Source organism: Amphiprion ocellaris, chromosome 18 (assembly GCF_022539595.1).
Source record: "Amphiprion ocellaris isolate individual 3 ecotype Okinawa chromosome 18, ASM2253959v1, whole genome shotgun sequence".
Classification (NCBI taxonomy): Eukaryota; Metazoa; Chordata; class Actinopteri; family Pomacentridae; genus Amphiprion; species Amphiprion ocellaris.
In genome coordinates, this window is record NC_072783.1 from 23,708,687 (window position 1) to 23,731,660 (window position 22,974).

General features: G+C 37.6%; 2 long non-coding RNA genes across 3 annotated transcripts; both read left to right on the forward strand.

Annotated features, from left to right (window-relative positions):
* Positions 1 to 9,123: 9,123 nt before the first annotated feature.
* On the forward strand, positions 9,124 to 14,760 carry LOC129347334 (uncharacterized). Of its 2 annotated transcripts, none has more exons than XR_008599384.1 (4): positions 9,124 to 9,265; positions 10,131 to 10,231; positions 11,979 to 14,308; positions 14,746 to 14,760. It is a non-coding gene; the product is annotated as an uncharacterized LOC129347334 (long non-coding RNA). The 2 variants fall into 2 exon arrangements; XR_008599383.1 differs by lacking the exon at positions 14,746 to 14,760 and adding an exon at positions 14,413 to 14,587.
* A 4,335-nt stretch (positions 14,761 to 19,095) lies between these two features.
* Positions 19,096 to 22,417, forward strand: LOC129347371 (uncharacterized). The gene is made up of 2 exons (XR_008599448.1): positions 19,096 to 21,603; positions 21,919 to 22,417. It is a non-coding gene; the product is annotated as an uncharacterized LOC129347371 (long non-coding RNA).
* Positions 22,418 to 22,974: the final 557 nt, after the last annotated feature.

The window sequence follows — 22,974 nt, forward strand, 5'->3', positions numbered from 1 at the left end:
AAAAGTGCGATAGAGGCACAAAATGTTGACAGGAGCTCACCTTGAATCGTGTCTTTTATGCATAATCTGATCTTTATACAGCACGGCTTTCTCATGCTAATGGGAGGACGGACAATGCTCCTTTTACTGCTCTAAATTTACAAGGATATAGTGAGTCAACTAGCAAGACAGTTGACAGGTCTGTTTTAAGAATGAGAAGCTTCACAGCTGTCAGGATGCAGTCAGATTTGAGCTGTCCTCATTTTTGGCATCTTTGCAGTAAAAGCATGTGTGTAAAGTGTATATTTGAGCTGTACTATTATATGCACAGCAGTGAACCATACTTCAGTACTTAAGTGGAAGATAAGTCATCAAATTAAGGAGAAGGCAGGCTTTAAATACTGTTTTTTTTCCTGGCATAGGGAACTTGTGTACACTTGCAAGTTCCCATAATTGCTGAGCAAACAAACCAAACTCACTGAGTTGCTCTTAATCCTAAATTGAGCAATGAGACTATTTCATTCCCCTGGAATCCTTGTATAAAGCCATTTGAATGAGTTCATAGTTCAATGAATATTTAAACTATACATTGCATAATACATTACAATGTACAGCAATGCAATTGTCTTTCTTAAACCTGCCTTACCTGATTTTGTGATCACTTGAGGGCAACAGAAAGGTGTAGTGGTGTTTGACTGTCATCTTAAAATATGTAAAAAGAATAGAACAATTTTTGGGCTTCTTTTTTTTTTTTTTTTTTTTTTTTTTTTACACAGTCTGCGGTGAAGACACTCCCAGGAAACACGAGATAAGAGAGGGTAGCACAGCATGCATCAGAGTTCTTTAGCTGGAATCCAACGGTGGGCACTGCACTTAAAAACGAGTGGCAAATTAAGAAGAAAATAATTAACAGCAAAACCAACAAAAAGATAACGGGTGACCACATGCTGCCAGAAAAGCTTCAGTGTATCTTGGTATTGGTTCTATAAGTCTCTAGAACTGTGTTGGAGGGATGAACACTATTCTTCCAAAAGATGCTCCCTCATTTGGTGTTTGGATGATGGTGGTGGAGAGCCCAAGTTCTGCTCAACTGGGTTTACATCTGGTGACTCCAAAGACCAAGAGTATGATTTTCATTATTTACATACTCATCAAACCCTCAGCGAGCCCTCGTGCCCAGATGGGAGCATTCTGCTCTCACTATCGGGACAGAAAGGTTTCATCACAGGATAAATCAGGCTTACTGAGAGCTACTTTGTGTTGATTTGCAGTGAACCTTCCCTTTAAATAGATAGGTGGACCCAAACCATGTAAGCAAAATAGCATAGCAGCATAATAGAGCCACTAGGGATCGAGGGTTCAGGTTTCTTCTCTCGATTTGTCACCAGTCTGTATGCAGGAGACATCAGCAATCTTTTGAAATCATGTTTGTGGCCACCTGATGAATGTAAATTCAGGATTCATTCTCATGTAACCCCATTTAGCTCTTTATCAATCCATGAGGGAAATATTTGCCTCTTTGCTTTGTTCACCTGCTACACATAAACTTCATCTGTTGTTTTGCGCAAATGCTTCATGGGATTTTTTGATGAAAATTGCTGCCTATTGCAACATTAAACAAGAATATTCACTCTAAACTTGAACAAAAAAAATAAAGTTAATCATAATAACTTTATCTATATAGTACCTTTTGAGAAAGCAGAGTTTACAAAACATTTTTAAAAAATAGGAAAAAGAACATGTTGAATAAAAGACAATAGAGGGTTAATCCATAAGGAAAAGGCTAAAAGGAACAACAACAACAAAAACAACAACTATAATGTTTGGAAATTCATTTTTAAAACATAAAGTAAACTAATAAATAAACAAAATAAAATAAAGCAGATTAAATAAAATACATGTTGCAGATTTTGAAGCCAAATCAGAAAGTTAAAAGATGGAAAAATAGCCAACTTCTAATTCGGATAATAAATCTCTTTGGGGTATAATTGAGCAACTTCTTTAACATTAAATTTAATCAGTGGATCCTTATTTAAACTCATATTCATTGTTCTTCAGTTAGTATCAAGCAGATGTCTCCAGCTTTGCTCCATTCATCCTCCTAAACTCAACTCAAACATGCAGCTGCAGAGCTGTGTGACCTACTTTATTGCACCAGCAGGTGTATTCACAGCAACAAAAAACAAAATGCTGCTCTTGAAAGCTTAATGTCACATTTAATCTGTAATCGCTTTTATGTTTTGTGATCCCATGTTCATACAGTATTGACATCCATCAGCTTTTGATGCTACCAAGCAGATAATCATTCATCTGACTGGCAACTGTTGCACTCAAGGCAAGAATCCAAGGCATTTGTCTGATTTCTTCTTTTCAGCAACTAACATTTTCCAGAAATGATAACCCTATTTGATGTTTCTTAGCTTACCATTATACTATATCGTATTTTGTTTTCTTTTCTTGTGTAATTTCACTGACTTTAAATCAAATTAAAACCTCTGAGGGTTTGAATAGACACTGTAGCATCATTTTAAAGGCTTTGCTCCATCCAAAAACAGCTCATTCAAATCCAAAACTGCCCTTCCAACTCACTGTTGATATTTAACCTTAAGTGTGAACGTGGAAACCATGACAGTTAGCTAAAAAACATTTTTTAAAAAGCTTGAAGATTTTTGAAGAAACAGCGACTGTGTCTTAAGGCTGTTCAAGGTGACAGTTCAAAGTGAAGCAATGACTGAATGAGGCCATAAAACATGAAAATGTTCAAGGAAGTGTTTTTATATTGCATATGGAGGGGATCATAAATCACAATGACACATCATAATAAGAGAACAGTATTCTATTATGATTTGGTTTACGAGTAGTTAAGTAAGAATTTGGTATGAATTAGAAACATGTTTTCCAATATGCAAGCAGCTATCAAAAAATGTAATCCGACATGTCTTGTTTGCTGTTTGGGAGTTAATTTATAGCTGCAGTTGCTATTTTCAAGGTTCGTGTCAATCTACAGGGATTTATTACCGGTTTTTATAGTCATGAGTCAATTAAAGTCTCTATTCACCTTGATAGTCACATAAATTAATAGATACAGCTTTATGATGGTCAGTAGTTTCTAATTGGGTTTTCAATGGCTATCTCAATAGATATAAAACTGAATGTCTTTGATGAAGAAATTGCTGATGAAGTCGTCCCTATGGAGCCGATAAAGATGTAATTTACTGGTGCTGACAGTTTAATATTGAGGTGAATGAACTCAAGTAGTGTAACTGAAGCACGGTGATTATTGTGCGAGTTAACTTTATCAGGTGAAAGAACTGAAATAACATCTTACACAGAGACATGTGTTGCATGAGTAGTTTTGAGTCACTCTGAGTTCCGTTTCCAATCAGCCGATTGAGATCACACCACGCTGTCCTGTAGAGGATCCTCTGTGCTGAGATCTGCCTTTGTCGGGCCACTGGAAGTCATCTTAGATATCTATCACTCCATGTGGCACGTATCTTAAAAGAGATAAAAGTTATCTCAAAACTATCTCCAAGGTTCTTTGACTCACATTTGCTGATGTCTTTGAAAACATGCAGCACATGTCCAACCTGTGAACTATCTAAGCGAGGTCGGCTACTTATTTACAGAAAGAACTCGAGCTGAGTTGATAGAAAGGCAGTTTGGTCTGATGAATTTATCATGCAGTGGTGAATGTAAAATTTCCAAGGTGGAAAGCTTTACACACCCTTACACTTGTGGCTCATGATGTCTAGTCATGACAGTGAGTAAATGAAGTCAGAAAAAAACACAATCTATTTAAAGTGTCTCATGCCGGAATAGTTTTATACTTCTGATAAGAAAATAAAAAATCATGAGTTCAGTTTTCAAATGACAGTGGCTCATGTGTGAGAGACGGCAGAGTGCAGAGACGGCAGAGAAAAGTTTGAGTAAAGGGCGGCAGGTGCCTGAAGAATAATTGGAATTGAGTTCACAGTTGTGTTTACCAAGAGACAATAAAACTGTCCACAAAGAGTGTTAACTGCTTCCTTATGCTGTGCGTGTGTGTGAGTGGGTGTGCACGATGTGTCCAGTCAGTGCAGTTTTCCTGCAGTCTCTGGTGCTATAATTGAATTTGGCTTTTCCTTTGATGGAAGTCTGTGAAGTGTGGTGAGGCTGTGATGGCCCAGAACATCCAATCTTCACAAACAGGTATATGTTGCACACCATTTGACATGCTGGATGCTGCGGGGCTGTATGTGTGTGTGTGTGTGTCTCTATGTGTAGGTACTGTGAGGTATGGTATGACATGTGAAGTATAATGAGCAGAACTAAGATGCCGTTTCCTCACCTGCAGTCTGAATATACTCCATTCACACATCTACCATTATTCCAGTTGAATTAACAATTAACTCGCATAATTTATGCATAATTGACTCCAAAACAGTTACCCTTCTGTAAGTAGTGAAAAGTGACTGCAAAGCTTAAGGGATCAACCAGCAGATGTTGTTGTGGTTTCTAATGTGTAAAAATAATACTGAAATTCCCCCCCAGACACATAAACTTGTATAGATCATGTATATCATGCCAGTCTTGAGTTTCCAAAGACTCCAGTAACTCAGAATTTTCTATGATGGATCATAATTTTTGTCACAAAAAAAAAAAAAAAACCCCAATCAAACAAAAACAATAATGTTGCATTTTGGTTCTTTCATAAAATTGTTATAAGTCCTCTGAAAATTTGACAAAATCTGCCGGGTCAAAAATATACTTACAGCAATGCTAATATTTGATTAAACGTCCTTTGGCCATTTTCACCAATGTGCTTTTGGTAGCCGTTCACAAGCTTCTGGTTGTCTTTTCTACAACTTCTCTTGACAGAATTGGTAAAATTAAACTAAATGTGTTGGCTATCTGACACAGACTTGTTTCTTCAGTGCAGTCCACAGGTTCTGGACAGGGTTTAGGTCAGGACTCTGGGGAGACCAGTCTAAAACCTTAATACTGGCCTCGTTTTCTTTACCTCTTTTGATGTGTCTTTGGAGTTGTTGTCTTGTTAGAAATCCCATCTGTGATTTTAGGCTTTCCTGAACAATATGGAGGTAATCCTCCTCCTTCATTACTCTGTTTACTTTGTGAAAGCACCAGTTCCGGTGGCAGCAAAATAGCCACAGAGCATCATACTACCACCACCACTATGCTTGACAGCAGGTATGGTGTTCTTGTAATTTAAGATTAAACCTCACCTTCACTCCTCCAAACATATTTCTCTTACATTATGGTCAAACCTATACAAATATATATAAACTTTGCTGATGAAAAGCTGCTGGTGGTAACATGTCGATAAATGACCCAAAAAGGCAATAGAGAAGAAGACTGCTGGCAGGCAACATGGGTGTGAACAAAAATATTTTTTAAACTTGGCTTTTCAAATCTCTCATGAAAAAAAAATTTGCCTGTCCCCATGGACACATACAATGTTTTATTGGTAAGAGACACTGAATGTAAGCATTGTATTTCTATACTTAATGTTTGTACATAGATACATATGTGCACCTCAAGTTAAGTCTTTATGTTTTGTTATTTGTTTGTGAACTTCAACAATTTCCATGATGTATACAGCTCCACACAGCATTACCTTGATCATTGGCCTCCTTAAGAACAATGGCAATGCAGCGACTATTTTACACCAGTGATTTCTATATAAAGACAAACAGCAAAGCTGTGAAGCTATGCTGCCTCCACCAGGTCCCTTACTGAGGATAACAGAGAATAATTTCTTCCAGCTTCTACTGAGTAATAACTTTATTCGAGCGTAAAGTCACAACTTACAATCCTCATTTTCAAATCAAGCTGCTGGTTTCACACTTGGATAGCTCGGCTGTGTAAACAAGACCATAAAACAGCAGTGTGCTGCTCTCGCTGCCCTCACTGATATGCATGTTGGATTTGGATTTGAACACAACTAATCCGCAGCGGGAGGGAGCTCACTGATAAACTTTCTTATCAGACGGACCCTGATAATCCCAATGAGTTTGTTCATTTCTGAACATTTTCACAAACGTGATCTTTCCATGTATCTTTCAGATTCCAGAGAGTGAAAAATGCATCACAACCAAAGAATCAGTCTGAGCAGTTTGGAATAATGACAGAAGGGTAGCAACACTGTGGTTACATAATTACATAATGTCTGAGGGCAATGAGAGGGCAGTAAGGTAAGTATAGAGTACACTCCCTTTCCACTACTACTCAATACTGTATTATATCATTAGGCCATGTCTTGTTGTCTGGGCCCAGTGCCTTGAATGATGCTAGTCTGTTTGTGAGTACACATTACCAGCTGTATTAAGTCATGTAGGACAACAAAAGCCAGAGACAGAATTACAACTATCTGTCATTGTCAGAGACTACTGAGGAAATGTATTGCTGCACAATACAATGCAGAAGACACAGAATTTATGTTGACATGCACTGAAAATAAATCTGAATATAGAAATCAGTGTTTTCACTCTTTACTCTCTTAAACAGACGACTGCAAAGAGAGCATTAATTATAGCAGTAATCTGTGTGACAGTGCTTTTTACATGGACGTCTTATTTTCCAATCAGGTCATCATCTCCACAAGTAATGGCAGCCTTGGTAATTATATAACGCACAATATGACTCAAGATTGTGCTGAACAAAGAGAAAAGGGACGTCCAATAAAGAAATAAAGTCATTCAAACTGTCTTATCAATAGAGAAGGACCATGATGATTCAATAATAGGAACTACAACAAAGTGATAACAGCAACACACGCTGTAGCAGACATTCACTGTTTAATTCACCTTAAGACTGACAACCTGACTTTCAAGAAAAGATTGAGGCTCAAGTGAACTGTTGCTATGCCATTTAACATCATTAAAGTTCAAGCTGACATTTATAATACTTTGATAGGGAGATATCAGGCAAAGAGGTTGGGTCAGAGGTTTTAAAATTTTCCTAACATTTGAAGTCTGAGGTGATACAACCTCAGTCTTTGAATCATAATCTCCAAATATTATGGATCAAGCTTGTTTATCAAACATCAAATGAACATTTTTTGACGTTTTTCACTGCGGAAAAAAATTACAATTTACCTTAAAATCTTCATTCATATCACCATCACAATGTCTGTCTAAATACCTGCATTATGATTTGTTTTTACATATCGCTCAGTCCTGGTTTAGTTTGATTAGAGACTGACTTGACTTGGCTAGCTGCTCTGTGATGCACTACCTCAGCCCAGTGATATTTTGAGTCAAACGTATGGTAATCTACTGACACTGACAAGATCATATGCTGAAAATGTGCAACTACATGTTTAGCATGGGGCTGCACAGTGGATTGGTGCTTAGCACTTTTGTCTTGCATGAAGATCCCGGTTCGCATCCGGTCCTGGGATCTTTCTGCATTGGAGTTTGTATGTTCTCCCTGTGCATGAGTGGGTTTTCTCCAGGTACTCTGGCTTCCTCCCACAGTCTTAAAACATAACTCTAAATTGTCCGCAGTTGTGAATGCGAGTGTGACTGTTTGTTTGTCTGAGTCACCTAGGATAGGCTCCATCCCCCTACAGATGATTAGATAGATGGTGAATGCATGGATGTTTGCCATGTTCATCCTCTTTGTAGGTTTGCAAATAACATATTCTAAAGTACTAGAAAGGCCACCTAAAGTAGTTTCACCCTATGATGAAATCAACGGATCACCAAAAATATTCCAATTCAGTTCATCCTGAGGGAACCATGATTCTTCAGTACTGACTGAATGATATAGAGTTCCAGATGTATACTGTCACCCCAAACTTGGAAGGCTAATGGCCCATTAATGACCCAAGACTCACATGTCTTGAGAAGCTTTCTGGGATGAGCTCTCAGGATTACATTATAAGTACCTGATAATTGGTGTCATTACACATTTCGGTAATGTCAGCCTCACCGTGGCACTTGGGTAAGGTCAGGGCATCATTAAGAGTCACCTTTAAAGGTCATGATTCACCGTACAAAGTTCATGAAAGTCCATAAAATAGTTGCAGAGATAATTTCATCTGAACTAAAGTGATGGACCAGACAGCTTCAACTGCTTGGGTGACCTCAAAAAAAAAAAAAAAAATAGCTGCAAAAGTGGCACAGGGACTTTTCAGTATGTGCCGTTCCCCAGTTCTTACCCCTCATTTCCTGTCATCTTTCATCTCTTTGCAATCTGATAAAGGGATAAAAATCACCCTAAAAAGCCTTGAGTTGAGATCAAGTGTGTAGACAGTCAAGAAGCGCTTTGTCAGACACCTCCTTTTATCACCTGATTGTAAAGTACACCTCTGAATTACATCCAAATAAAGTTGTTATTGTGGTTCATCAGCATGGCTCAGTTAAATGAGTGTCAAATATGTGCATTTTTACTGAGGCCGATTTGCTGTAAGCCTGTAGCAGAAACTACTGTACTTTAAAAGCTTGAGTCAGGGGGAACATGAACTTTTGCACAGACACAGAGTGAAGGATGTTGTGGAATTCCAGTTGTTTACACAGGAAATTTCAAACAATACATTATATAACAGTGTTCCACAACATGGTTCTGTGCAGATGATACTTAATTGCCCTAATTGTAAAATGTGCCTGTGAGCTTTGCACCGCTTGAGTTATATGTTATTGTTGGAGCTTTCATCATCATTATGAACAACAACATAATCATGACTGTGCACAGTTCGAGAGCAGATGGAGGCGCCTTTCTTTAGGCTGCACTGAACCCTAGTGGAGTTCACAAGTATTACAAGTGGTTGTCCTCCAGGCTCCTGAGATAAACTGCATACCTGATAACACATTTCTTTCAAAACTGTTGCACGTTTGTTTTTTTTAAGTAGGCTATAAATCTATGTATAAGTTTTGCATACAGTGAAGGTCCGTGCATATTTTTGGCAATTGGATTTTCCGTTCTGAAACGGGTATTGAAAAACAAAATCCGAGTGGTTATTTGATTTTCGTTTTATGATCAAAAAGGGATATACGAACTTTTAAAAATGCTTTGATTTTCATTTTATGTTTAGAATAACAAAAAATAAATAAAATCAGTAAGAGAAACGAAAAAAAGGTCCGTTTTTTCATTTTCTGAGACCGGAAGTGGTCATCAGCAAGCGTGGAGCCAAACGACAACAAGATTCTCAGAGGGCGGAGCCAGAGAGCAGTGACTGGTCAGACCAGAGATACATAGAGAAGACAGCGCGGTAGCGTATCTAGTCTTCTCTGTATGGTAGCATCTCTGGCAGCTGTTGACTTTGTTTTTGGAGTAAAACACGGTAAGAAGATAAATACTTCTAACCAGTAGCGTTGTTTTGTTGTACGTTAAGTCAGCGACTTGTGAAGAGTTGTGTTTTGTCGTGTTTGAGCAGTTAGTCCGGACGCGTTAGCTAGCTAAGCGGCTAAGTTAGCTAGCGGGCTAATCAACACAGGTGGCTAACTTACCGCTGAACACCTGTGTTAGTTGCTGCCTGTCCATCATGATTAGAACGAACTTCTCAACCTGTATTTCTCTGCTGTGTATTTTAGCTTTTAAAAAAGTTATTTTACTTTAAGGTTAACTGAAACCCGTTCAGCTGCACTGAAGTTTAACATTCAGCTGGTTTGAATTAAACCACGCTTAACATTGCGCAACATTACCTCTCTGAATCTCCATAATTTCATTAAATTCCTTCTTTCTTCCGCTGCTCAAGTTCAATCCAGTATATAAAGTGACATTAATAGTGAATAAACTAACAACCAGTGATTGTATTTATTTATTATTGCATGTATTTGTAGTAAAACATGAGTTGAAACATCCTACTTTTGGATCTAGAACTGCACAAGCTGTTCATTTTCAGTCACCTGATGAGTTAAACTCCCCTTTTTATGTGAGGTTGAAGCAGAAAGTCTGAGTTAACAAAGAAAGTTGTTTATAATTTGTGATACCTGCTATCTCTGAGTGAGGCTATAGTTTTTATTCAGGAAGATTTCTCAGTAGCTCAGAGGACAGGCTGCTTTTTACACAACCTTGTAAGAGAATGTCTGTCAATGCTTTCAGCAGAATTTAGAAACACACCACTTCCTAAACAGATATTTTGAGGCTGTGAGGTTGAACGTTTGAGAGTATATCAGTGTGTTTGTTTGTGGTCTTTCTGTTTCTAGGTGGAAGCTGAATTAGTGAGGATGACTCCTGCTCCTGTCATCTCTAAGCTCCTCACACATCTTTACCTGCACATGAGGAAAATCACTCTTGTAGAATGAAGGTATGTTTGTCATTATTATAAATAGCTGTTGACTGGTGACCTGTCAGAAACCCATTATACAGAGTCAGCCAAAATAATGTTTACACACATCAAGAAAAGAAAAACTTCCATAAATATTTCAATACCAAATTTATTCAGACATCACAAGATTAATAAAAGTTATCTTTGGCCTCTACAATTACAAGAGGTGGTCAAAGTGGTGGCCACTGGCTTCCAGACATTTCTGTTGTGCTGTAGACATCACTTGATGCTCCGTTCATGAGGGTAGCGCCATCTGTTGGGAAAACATCGTACAACAGGACACAGAGTTATCGTGATTTGATCAAACTTAGAAAGAGGAATCTATATGTATAGAAGTACTTATACAAATGAAATATTTATAAAAGTTTTTCTTTTCCTGATGTGCGTATTCATTATTTTGGCTGACTCTGTGAACTTAATGAGAACAAAACTGTCATTTAATTGTTGCTTTGAAAGCTTCTTTAGTGAAAACCAGCTGGTGTTCTGCTTTGAAACAAACTGCTGTTGAGGTCTGTGTTTTTAGGTTTAACCCCACAGTTTCTGAATGAACTGATAGTTTGTTTTCCTGATCAATGTGGACGTTATAATTGATGGTAACATTTACTGATCATATAATCAGCATGACAATATAACAGTATAACCTTCTGACCACCTGACTAATACTGTGTTGGTCCCTTTATGCTGCTAAAACTCCTCTGACCCAGTGGTTCATCAGAACCTCTGGGGATGTCCTGTGGATCCTGTGGATCCTGTGGGTTGCAGGGTGGGTCCTACCAAGACCAGGCTGATCCTGGACCATCCCACAGATGCTCAATCAGATCTGGATGTGGGGAGTGTGGAACCCAGGTGAACAGCTTAGCTCTGTCGTGTTCCTCGGACCACTCCTGAGCAGTTTTAATTTGTCCTGCTGAGGGTGGCAGCTGGCATCAAGGACTGCTGTTGCCATGGAGACTAGGGGGTTGTTTGTCCTGCAGTGTTTAGGTGGTGGTACATGTCAAACATCCACATGAACATCAAGGTTTCCCAGCAGAACGTTGCATTAGAACAAGATGATGGATGTTGTTCTCTTCAGCTGTCAGTGGTCAGAATGTTGTGGCTGATCGGTGGATCTGTCTGCCTTTACTCTGACATCCAGAGTTATACAAAAGTGTAGTATGTGTGCAGTGCAGAAGAGATTTACTTTATTGTATGCAATTTTAGTGGTCCCATCAGAGAAAATCATATCCATATACAGATTTTTATTAAGTCCAGGGCTGGTTCAGTACAGATTGTAATAACTACATCAGATAATTCTTTGTTGCAGTTGAAATTTTGCAGACTGAGAGATGGTTGAGAAGGTTTGCAGTTCTTGTTTTAGCAAAATATGTTATAATAGAAGATCTTTATTGTCATTGTACATGAAATTATCTGCAAACCAGCAAAGTGCATCAGTCTGAGGTATCTAAAAATAAGTAAAGAAAAATGCTTCTAAAGCCAGTAATAAACAGAATATTTTGAGGGAATATTCTAAAAAGGAAAGAAAACCTCCATTTTCACTCCTCTCAGGATAAACTGTCATTAAAATTGACTTTAAATTTAGCTTCAACATGAGATAAAAACATTTACTTTCATTACTGATGTTGTCAAGTTTTAATAAAGTTCATGCTACTTTTATAAAATGATGAAAGTGAATAAATTGTATTTCTGTGATCTGTGTTTGATTTCTGTCTTTTCTCCTGTCATCCAGATGTTCAGAGGGAGATGATGCCACATCTGGTCCAGCTGATGGAAGGTCTTGAAGTTCTCTGACTGGCCTGGACTGAAGATGGTCGTCTCACTGGATTCAAGGTTCAGATGCTCAGTAATAAACTCCACCAATGTGCCAACAGGGAAGCTTTAGCTTTATTGCTTTGTTGCTATGAAGGTATCGCTGTTTTTCTTTGTGAATGCAATGTGCTCCAACTGAAACTTGAATTGGAACTTAGAAGTAAATCCTTCCATCTGAAAGGATTTAGTTGCATTAATAACCTCATAACATTCAAATTTTTATTCGGTCTTGGTTGGAAATAGAATCTCTGTATTGATTCAGGTAAAAACTGAACTTCACAGCATGTTGGAGCAAAACAACCAGATGAAAATTGTGATGGTGTTGGATTGTCAGACCGTAATGTTGCAGCTCAAAGCAGCTTTTCTAACTCAATAACTAGCTGAATAGCTGCAGTCTAATGTAACAGCTGGAATTGTAACATCTGTCCTGATATTGATTAGAGGTCGACAGATATGGGATTTTCAATGGCCGATGCCGATACCGATTTTTTAAAAAAATTTTCAGCCGATGGCCGATATCTAAAGCCGATTGTAGGAGCCGATTTTTAAGGCCGATATCCTTTTTTTTTCTTTTAAAGCACATCGATTACAAAAGGCAATTTAAACACTAAAAGTATATACATGTATATATTACAAATTAAATACACTAGTAGAACTCTAACATTTATTGAACACAAAAAGTGAAAAAGTACAATAACATAAAAAAAAAATACTTAAAGTTTACAAAAAATACAATTAAAAAGTAACCTGAAAGTGGTTAGGGTTAGGCTTGTTGTTGCCTGGCTCACTCGCTCCGCTCATGCTCCGCTCTCTGAGTGCCGGGGGTCCTTCTAAGGGAAAAGCAGTCGCGGCAGCTGCCCCTACGGGTGCCTGACCACAAATCGGCTTTTTATTTGTATCGGCCGATGGCCGATATTGAAAAAAGTCCATATATCGGCCCAAAATATCGGCCGGCCGATATATCAGTCTACCTCTAATATTGATCATGAAATATTGATCAGAATTCTAATGGTCAGCTGTCGTCCCTGACATTTCACATTAAAATCTTTACTCGTGTTGTGAACTTTGGTAAGAAGCAGAAACTTTAGCGTTGCCATGGATACATGAGTGTTAAATTCAGTCCATGTTTCATTTTGGGAAATGCAGTCCAGCAGATGAGTTTGTCTTTACTGCCAGCTACCGTTCAGTCTGAGATATTAAGAATAAATAAATGTGCATAATGTGGAAATGAACAGATTTCATTTTTATTTATTCCTACAGCTGTTGCAGGAAAGTTCCAGAATGTGGAGGAATTTAGTCTCACAATCACAGACAATAAATATTATCTGAATGTCGGGTTATTGTTGTTTATCAGCACAATACAAAAAGATTCATGTGAGAAATATTCCAGTTAAGACTCTAGAATATCACGATTTATGTAAATTTACCTCAATAATATAAATGTTCAGGTTAAGATTGCACAGTGATATTTATTATGTAAGTTTAGCTGATTAAAGTTTATGACTCTGCACTACAATATTATTTAAATTTCCATCATTATTATAATATTTAGGGTCAGACCCTACAGTATTGAGATTAAGAAATCAAATATTTCATAAAATGTAAATACACTGAACAAATTTGGATATATTTAAGTGAGAATCTACAATATTATTTGACACAAATCTCTCTAAATCAAAATTTGAATCATTTTTACTCCAAACATTTACTGGACTGATTTAAATACTACTATCACTCCTTTCTAATCCTTTGCTGTACGTTCAAACCTGAGGCCTTAAATAGAAACACACAAGTATCTGTTTGAAGGAACTTCTGCAGAGTCCTGGTTCCAGAACATGATGTTAGAATTATAGACAAACTTTAACAAAAGCTGCCTGAGAGTTTACAGGTTTTTATGTTGGATTTCTTCAGTAATTTAATGAGCATTATCAGCAATAATCAAGTGTTCATTTGATGAACTTCATTTCCTAAAACATCCAGAGTTGGAACTCATATCTTTGGCAGCTGTAAAGTTTCTGCTCCTTCAAAGTTCACAACACAATGAATGAATTCCTAAAACACTCTCAGTGCTGGAGAGCATTTGTGATGCTGAAGCAGTGACCAGTTTTTCTGTTTCTTCTCTGGAGATGCACAATGAGGGACGTCTGCAGAGACTGAGAAAGAGTCTCACCACATCCTGACATGAGGAAAAAGACTTTATTGAAGACTACAATGAGAAAAACTATCAGACAGCAGACGACTGCATTCAAGGTGAGCCCTGAACATTTGATCTGGAACAGGAATTCAATCATGGCAGCATGAGCTTCATTTCAGTCTGTAGCTGCTGAATTTATGGATGAATCATCTGGCACTAGAGAGGAAGACTATCAAACATCCACGTCAGCTGATGAAGGTCCAAGAGTCTCACCGAACAAACAACCTACAGAATGAAGACCTCAAATCTGATTGGACGGCCTCCTATTAAGCCACGTGTGAACAAATGCCTCTAAGTTGATTTGTTTTCTAAAATAAATCTAGTTTGAGTCCTAATCTATGCCTGTGTGTTTGCTTCTTTACACCGCTGTTGACAGTTTAGGCTGTTAGATTGTTCCAGATAAGACAAGTACAAGATATTTCAGAGCCGTTCTACCACGAGCCTGACAGGAAGAACTCCAACAGCTACTGAATGTTCCTGTGGTCCCCTCAAGGCTACAGGAGGAGCCCTATGAGGACGAGCCGGTCCACCTGATGGAGGCCAGTCGCTGCGGTTCAAAGCCAACACCGACTACGTGGACTTCTACTGGACCACACGGAGGCCTTCAAACCGGACCAACAAGTTCAGCGTCTCCCCGACTCGTGGGTCTGAGGACGCCGCCGAGCCTCGGTCCAGCCGGCCTCCTGTCTGTGGGTGTTTGAGTGCTGAGAGGTTTGTGGATGCATGTGAACATTCTGTGTTGAAACAGCAGCTTTGGACTCAGTAACGCCGGGAAAAACCAAGAGCTCCTTTATTTGTGACTTCCACGAAGAAAACTGATGAAAATAAGTTTGCCAGGGTTCTGACTGATGACAGATTATTAAATAATAAAAATAACAGTTTAAATATTCCTTTAAACAATCCTTTTAGGTCTACATTTCCTTTACACTGACTTCTTGGTATATGTACAAGTATTTTGGGTGGAATATACCATTAAGCCCAATGTTCAAGGGTTCTTCTGGGAATATACCATTAAACCAACCTTTTAGGTAAATGTTCCAGGATGTTGGGTAGAGTATACCATCAGATAAACCTTTTAGGTCTACACTGGAAGATTTTAGAGTAGAATATTACTCCAAACCATGCTTTAGGTCTACATTTAAGGTGGAAAACTCCTATACACCAAGATTTTTTGGTCTACATTGAAGGATTTTAGGTGGAATATTCCTTTGAACGAAATTTTTAAGTTTATATTCAAGGATGTTGAGTGGAATATACCATCAGACCAACCTCCAAGGTCTACAGTAGTGAATTTTAGGTGGAATATACCATTAAACTCACCTTTTAGGTCTACATTGGAGGATTTTAGGTGGAATTTTCTTCCAAACCGTCTTTTAGTCTACATTTAAGGATGTTTAAAATGGTATTTTCTTCCAAACCAACTTCTCAGGTCTACATTTCAGGTGGAATATTCCTCCATACTAACTTTTGTGGTCTACATTGAAGGATTTTTTCTAAACCACCCTTTCGGGTCTATATTTGAGGTTTTAGGTGGAATATTCCTTTTAACCAGCCCCTCAGGTCTCTTTGAGGATTTTGAATGGAATATTCGGTTAAAGCAACATTTTAGGTGCATGTCCAAGGATTTTTGGTGGAATGTTCCTTTAAGGTGGATGTGTGAGGACCTTGTAGGTGGAATACTTCCTGAAACCAACCTTTTAGGTCAACATTCAAAGATTTAAGGTGAAATATTCCTTTAAATCAACCTCATTATCATGTTTTGATCATTATCAAGTGAGAAACCTCAATCCAGACTCCTCATAATGACGTTTGAGATTTATGCTGCTGTTATTTGTTTAGTCCAGACTAAATGACAGAAATCCACAACTGTAATTTTATTTCAGGACTCGGTTATTAAATGTCAAAACAATCCATGTGACTCTAAACTCAACAGCTTTACAAACTCTAAGATTAAACTCTCCATAAGGATCCAAAATAAGGTAGACTTCTACATGAGAGCTTTAATTATTCTTCATCTACTTCCTGGAAAGTTTGGTCAATAAGAAAAGACAAAAACTAATATTTTCAGCTGAACTAAAGACAGACTTTGTGATTTTTCTGCTTACATGTTGTGTTGTTGTAAACTTAGTCTTTTAGGTATCAGAAGGTGATTTTCAACTTTCTTTGTTAACTTTCTGCTTCAACTTTAAATTAAATTTCCTTCACTAACCCAGCCCTCTGGACTTCCAGTAAGCTGTGTTCCTATTGGCTGTCCAGGTGGCTGCTTGGTGTTATCAGGAACACCTGAGCAGCTCAGTGTCTTCCTGCTTTATTTAGCTGCAGTCAAACATTTCCTCTGCTTCTCTTCACCACTGAACTGGGTTTGGCTCCATTGCTTTAGGTTGTTTTTTAGGCATTGGCTTGCAGCTTCCAGCAGTAAAATCATCTTTAATGTGTTTCTTGGTGTGTTTTAGGGCTTTGTACTGGATAGTTGTCTTGGTAAATGTGGTTCTTTAGCCACAGAGCACATGGTGCTAATGTGTGCAGTGATTAATGGATTTGGTGCAGCTGAGTTGTGTCTTTATCTTGGCTGTAGTGAGTCTTCAGAGGTTTTTGGTCAGACACATTCTGTATTCTTGTTTGTGGACCAGTGCTGGTTGTCCAGAAGGTAAGCGTTCCGGTCCTGATTCTCTGTTCTCAGAGGTTCTCTGGTAGGCTGCAGGAGACTTTAGCGTTTGGGTTGTGCCTTAGTTTGGTTTTTGTATGGTTTCATTTGGATGACTATCTTGAGGCCCCTCCATGTGGTTTAGTGAGGTTTTCTGGAACAGTTCTACAAAGCAACCTGCAGCAGAAGAGACTTTGAGAGTTTTTAGGAAGTTTTGGAGACCAGACTTTCGAGCAACAGAAACATTTGTCAGCAGTTAGAGCAGGAGAAGGTGAGCTTCAGAGTAGAAATGAGATGGAAACCTTCTTGACCCGTGTGGTGAGGTCCTGTACCAAGAGTTTGAGCAGGTTGTGAAGAGTCTGTAGTTCTTTGGTCTGAAAGCACAAGAAGAGTCGACTCATTAAAGGAGAAAACAGGAGATATTGTTGGTTCTTCTGTTGCTCTGCAGTTTCCAGTTTCCTTAGACTGAATATCAAGTTTATATTTTAAATGATTTCCCATGTGAGCCCAAGAAGACTTCAATAAACTCCCTCCATCCCCTGGACACATTTTATTACCATGTTAAATTTTTTTTTTTTTTTTTAAATATGTTTTTGAGTTTTAATCATAGTTTTAGCATAGTTTTTTTCTCTTTGCTTGTTTAGTTTTGTCATCTGTGTAAAAGGTGCTAAACAAATAAAGTTGAATTGATAAACTGAATAATTGACTAACTCATGATTGTGACAACAGAAGTATTTTCATTGTGATTTAAGGGTTTATTTCATTTTTAAGGTTGGGGTTAAAATCTTGACAGAAAAAGAAGATTAGAGAAATAAACTACATAACAAAAAGCATTTAAATCAAAGGGGGAAAAATGAATACAATAAAATGTGAAAAAAATATATAATTTTTTAATTAAATGTTTTGTCTTTTTAAAGGTTTAATAATCTAATGTTTTGTATTTTTTTAAATGTTTAATATTATTCTTGTTTAAAAAGTATTTTTTAAATGTTTAATTATCTAAAATATTTTCTCTGTAATTTTTAATAATGTTATTTTAAAAATTTTGTTTAATTTCATACTTACATGTTTTGTATCGTGTTTAATTATCTAATTCAATATTTTCTCAGTTTAATTTCTTTTAATTGTACTTAATGTTTCATTTTGTTAAACTGACAAAATACTTAATTAGATAATTAAACACGATACAAAACATGTAAGTATGAAATTAAACAAAATTTTTTTACAAAACATTTCATTAAAAAATTCAGTGTTTAATTAGAAAATTAAATCTTAAAGACAATAAAACTTCAAATAGGAATTAAACAGAAAATACAACAAATCATTTAAAAAGAAAATTAAACATTAAAAGGTGGTAAAACATTTAACAATGATTTAATCGAAAAATTAAATATTGGGAAAGAAAAAAACAATTGAAACAAGCCGATAAAACATTTGAAACAACAATTAAACATTAAAAAGACAAAACACTTCTAAATCAAATCAGACATTAGAAAAGAATAAAAGGTGAGAAAAGAGCAAAGTAAACGTTAAAGAAGAATCAAACTAAAGACAAAACATTTGAAAAGACACCAGTTAAACTTTAGATCAAATTAAGCAGAAGAGACAATAAAAGGATCAAAATGAGCAAAAACAGATAAAAGTAAAGTGTTAAAGCGTTTCTAGTCTGAAATGAAAACATTGAGTTGTTTCTTCAAACATTTCCTCTTTCTATGTTCTTGGTTTGATTGTGGACAGATTTACTAAGAACTCATTTAAGAAAATTGCTTTCCAGATAAAGTCTACTAGTCGTTGAAGGCATTGATCAAACTAATGTTACCTTCTGATCTCCACAAACTTTACTGTTCAGTGAAGAGAATCAAAGTTTGTTGAGGATTTCTAAAAAACCCACAGGTGAAGGTCTGACAAGAACTCAGATTGATGGTCTAAATGTGAAATCAAGACCCATGGTCACAAGTTTTAAGGCTTCTGTAAACCAGAAAGTTCAAGCTAACAGAAAAGTACTGAGAAAATTTTAAGATTTCATTCCTCAGACTGTCTGAAGGTTCAAACTAACAGAGAAGTACTCAAGAACTTCTAAGATTTCAGTCCTCAGACTGTCTGAAGGTTCAAACTAACAGAGAAGTACTCAGGAACTTAGAGGATATCAGTCCTTGGGCTGTCTGAAAGTTAAATCTAACAGAGAACTACTGTGGGACTTAGAAAATTTCAGCCCTCAGACTGTGTGAAAGCTCAGGTCCTGAGGACTCGGGAGGTGTGGAGGCTTTGGAAAGTCTTGGAACTGAGGGTTCCACCCTCCAGCTCAAAGGCTGAAGTCCAACCTCCTGAGAAAAACGGTCGAGTCGAGACTCGAGTTAAAAAAAAACTCGAAAATGGCAAAAAATAGATGATAAATGCGCAAAAAAAAGATAATTTAGTATCTGAGCGAGTAGCTCAGGGGGATAAGAGGAGAGACTACAGAGCGGAGGGTCGCAGGTTCAAGACCCACCACCGGCCTTTTTCTTTCTTTGTCTTTGTCAGAATTTTGAGAAAATTTAAGAAGTGTCTGGTCTTGAACCGGCGACCTGCAGCTCCATAGGCAAATCCTTAACTCACTGAGCTACAGATCAGATAAAAAGAAATAAATTCGTCCTCCCTTTGACATCGTAGTTCCTGAAGTGACCACATGGGTGGAGCCAAGGCGGAGTCTGGGTGGAGTCAGGGCGGAGAGTAGGCGGGGAGGTGGGTGGCGGCCTCCCCCCTCTACTCCCCCACCTCTCCCCACCACCCACCACACCTTCCCCCGCCCGACGAGTTCTTCGAGTCTCCACGAGTTCTTCGAGTCTCCACGGGTTTTCCCCGAGTTTCTGGAGTTTCCACCAGGTCGGAGGCAGAACAAGTTGTCATGAAGAGGTCTTGAAGTCGGTCAGGATGGACTGACTTTTTACAGCGACTAGAAGGAAGACGACTAGAAGAGCAGGTCTTTAACCACCATCCATAAAATCCCTGGAGTCGCTCCACAGAAATAAAGGGACGTCAACTTTTATTAAACTCCAGCCAGATGTTCAACTTGATATCTTTGACATTTTTAGCACCACAAACCTTTAGTATCACACTTTATTATCATTTATTAGGACTTTAATGGAATCCACCAGCAGATTTAGTTTTTGTTGACAAACTTTATTCTTGTCGTCGTGGGACTGCAGTATTTAAAACGCTTCCTTCTATTTGACCTCGTGTTTATTAGTTTTAGTGGAGAAAGTTATTTTAGTTGTCCATTAGTCTCTTAAAAACTAAATAATAAATTGGATTAGTCAAGAGGTTAAAATTTCTTACTTTGTCATATTTTAAATATGACAAAAAATATAAAAATAAAGCGTCTTGAGACAATTTGACCTGTAATTGGCGTTATATAAATAAAATTGAATTAAAACTGTATGTATCTTGTAATGTTGGAGTAATTCAGCCATATATGTTGAAAAACACATTTTCTTTGTCCATTAATCTGTTGTTTTCTCCAATAATTCATTTCTTCTTTTGGTTTATAAAATGTCAAACCCAAATATATTCAGTTTACTGTCATAAAAACCAAAAAGATTTACATTCATGATGCAGGAATCAGACAGTTTTTCACTTTTTATCTTAGTTTAGCCAGAAAGATAGTTGATAATGTGTGAATTGCTGCAACTTGTGAGCCGTAGAAGGTTTTAATCTTTGGGGCCGAGTATCAGAAAACATTTAGAAACCAACATCAACAAAACACTCAACAAAGATTTGAACATCATTAAAGGGAAATCCAACTTTTGCATGACAATGTCTAATTAAAGGACATTTATTTCCAATGTAAATGTGTGATATTCATCCTCTGGAGCTTTCTCTTCACATCGTCTTCCACCTGGACTGGTTTGGTCGGGAGCATGTGCAACAAACATTTGAAAAACTGCACTTTAACATCAATGAATGACACTGAAGTTTAATCTCTACATAAATGAGACTGAGTCTGGATGTGCTGCTCTGTCATTAACTCCTAAGTTTAGAGAAAGTTAGAACAAAAGAGGACAGTTCAGATAAGACTTGAGAATGAGCTTATTCTGAACAAACATCTCAGACTTTCTGAGCTTCAGCACCTACAGCAAGATATTTTAACAACAAGCAACTCAAGAGATCCAGAAGTTGGAGAGAGTTAGCTTTAGCTGAGCCAAAGAACATGTGGGACGCTAACCTAGCAAACATTTCAGACTTTTCTCTGTGAATTCTGAGAAATAATTCCCTATTTAATGACAGAGCTACACATCTTAACTCAGTCTCATTAAAACAGACTCTAATTCAGTGTCATCCATCCATATTAAAGTGCAGTTACCCAAAATGTTTGTTGCATGTGCTCCAACAAAACCTGTCCAGGTAGAAGGCCACTTTGACAAACAGGAAGTGGAAGATTCCAAGCAGATTTATAGAAGGGGGAACCGGACTGTACTAAGTGTGGTGGAGAATAGAGGGGTGTTTTGTGGGTTTTTAAGGCTGATAATGATTATTAGTGAAACATTTGGAGTATATTCATTTGCAGTAAATGAAAGTATTTATAATGTTGGAGTTAAACTTCGAAGAACACAAACTCTAACAGAAAACTTTGTTGATACGTTTTTGTTTTGTTTACAGATGTTAAGTTAAAGGAGTTTTATTCGTGACGTATAACCAATCAAATCACTCCAGAAGATAGAACGACCACAGGTAGATAAACATTCAGAGCCAAAGTAGCGCCATTTTTACATTTATTTACTACCATAAATCAGTAAAAAATAAAATACTGATAATCAGTAAATCAGTCAGCCCACTATTACTACAATTCTACAATGTATGTCTCTTTCCTTTGACTTATTTGTACAATATACAATGTATATTATGCCACTTTTTCATCCCAAAGGCTCTACTATGATGTTTTCTAAGAGACATACGATGCTACTGTGGTTGTTCTGGCCCTGGGCCGCTGCACTCCTCCTCTGTTGTTTTCTGGATTGTACTCAGCTGCATGTCTTCATCCACCAGGCCTCCGTTGACTCGTCCCGCCTGCCGTCTCTGGAGCTGAAGCTGGATTGGAACAGACCAAAGTACAGTCCAATCATGATGCCAGCTGCCTCTCAAAAGGTTCCTTCATCTGGCAGCACTTCTTCTGAGGGGAAGCTGAGCTGGCCCGGCAGAACTTTGGAGGTGTGTTACAGTGGTTGGTGGATCTGTGGGGAGATAGAGAGGGACCTTTGAATTGTTCAGAAAGGAAAACAGGGAACCCATTGGTAGTTTTAGTTTAGGGTGCTACTGCGGTGTGTTTTTGGGTTTAAAGAGGTGAAGAGGAAGAGTTTTTTTTCGTATTGATTATCTTTTACTTTGTTCCTGGTTGGAATGCCCATCAATGTCAACGTGAAGTTCACTTTCAGTTCTGTTTTATTTATTTTTATTTTAATAACACCCATTTGCTTTTAAGCCCCTCACATGTTGTGTTGTTGTAAACTTACTCTTTCAAATAAATACTCGTCTAACCCTCTGGAAACCAGCGTTTGGACTGTTTTTGTGTTGCTTCTCACTTATTTCAGACAGCCAGAATGTAACGTTTTGTGGACTAAAGGCTATACTATGACGTTTTTAGTGACATACTATGCTATGACTTTGTTGTGACATTTTTGACGACATACTAAACTATGACGTTTTTGTTACATTTTGGACGACATACTAAACTATGACATTTTTTTCCATATTTAGGACGACAAACTTTTTTTGTTGAAAAAACTATGACGTTTTTGTTACATTTTGGACGACATACTAAACTATGACGTTTTTTTCCATATTTTGGACGACATTCTAAACTATGACGTTTTTGCCACATTTTGGACGACATACTGAACTATGACGTTTTTTTTCCATATTTTGGACGACATACCAAAGTATGACCTTTTTTTTCAATTTTGGACGACATACTAAACCTGCATGCCTGCCATTGGCAATGTGGTGCAAAGCGCTGAGGAATTTGACCCTGAAGGATTGTGGTGGAGGAGGCCAACAATCACTAAACACATCATGAATTTGTGCACATTTGACCTGAAGTAAAAC